This window comes from Aulonocara sp. 'chitande type north' Nkhata Bay, linkage group LG14, assembly GCF_057382095.1.
Source record: "Aulonocara sp. 'chitande type north' Nkhata Bay isolate Kocher_YH1m ecotype deep benthic linkage group LG14, A_spYH_male_GT1.1, whole genome shotgun sequence".
Classification (NCBI taxonomy): Eukaryota; Metazoa; Chordata; class Actinopteri; order Cichliformes; family Cichlidae; genus Aulonocara; species Aulonocara sp. 'chitande type north' Nkhata Bay.
Window position 1 is genome coordinate 8182302 of NC_141357.1, and position 1429 is coordinate 8183730.

Consider the following 1429-nt stretch of genomic DNA (forward strand, 5'->3'; position numbering starts at 1 on the left):
TTCTCTGACGGTAGTAATTTCAACTTTATAAAGCAACAAGGTTACAGGGCAGATATTTTCAAACTAAAGCCACCCAAAAGTATCTAAAATAGCTATAATTAGCACTTGTAATTCAGTACAGATATGTAGGAAACCAACAGAGCCACACATAGAGGGAGATAAGAAGAATTTAAACAAGACAGCAGATCAGTCAAGACACACTTTTTACACGACTTTAGGTTCAAAACAATAATAATCAGGTTTTATAGGTTAGGCGTGAATGATAGAAAACTTCCTTATTTCTCTTTTGATATCCATGAGGTCGTCACCCATGTAGGGATGGAACTGGGTTTTATTTTAGCTTCATGTTGTAGAGGCACACCTTCACTCCATCCATCCATCTTCTTCTGCTTATCCGAGGCCGGGTCGCAGGCGCAGCCCAAGCAGAGAAGCCCAGACCTCCCTCTCCCCAGCTACCTCCTCCAGCTTGTCCGGGGGAACAACAAGGCGTTCCCAGGACAGCCGAGAAATAGAATCTCTCTTCACACTTTACATTTCAATACATTCATACATTTATTTTGCCTTTATTGTTAGTTTATTTTGTCAAAAGCCTTTTCATGTGGGAGTTACAAATAGGAAACTCTGTAAGTGGTTGAAGATTAAGCCAAAATAAAACCCAATCCCAACCCTAGATGGGCAACTTGTGACCTGGTGAATGTCAAATATAGCGACTATTGTCTCTTCACTGTCAGTGTGGGGCATAATCGTGCCAAGATCCAAAGCATTATCTAATGTTTGTAGATGTTCATGTCTGACAAGCAATTTTAGAAGATCTAATACAGACTGTCCATCCCAGAATCAAAGGGAAACTCCTGGAACTGTCTTTATCTAAAGGTGTAGAAAGAAAGAGGTTTGAGCTTTGTGAACTGTGTGCCATCCACACACATTCATGCTCCATAAAGACTTTAAAGCAACAATTTGCCTTTTGGGAGGATCTACTCTCACAGATGAAACAAAGAGCCGTTTGGCTTCATTAACACAGGACACATTTGGCAGCTTGAAGCATATGCTTGAAGATAATTCAAGTTATCAGTCAGAAAGTTGGACCTGAGGGAGCCATTTCAACAGAATAATGATCCTAAACAACAGAAAATCCACCAAGTAATGGGCCGAGAAGTGGAAATCCAGGGTGTTGAAATGGCTTAGTCAAAATCAGAGACAGTATTTTTTTTTTTTTAAAAAGAGTGAGTTGAAATGGAAGATGGTGGTAGAAGGATCAGCTAACACCTAAAGCAAGACATTTTTACAAGGGTGACAAAACAGGTGTATGAAACGACATCTGTTGATATTCTTGCAGAAATGTTTTTAACGACTTTTAATATAACTGGGTACATTTTAGATGCAATGATTTTATATCATCGCTTTACAAAAAATCACCAGTAAGACAAAG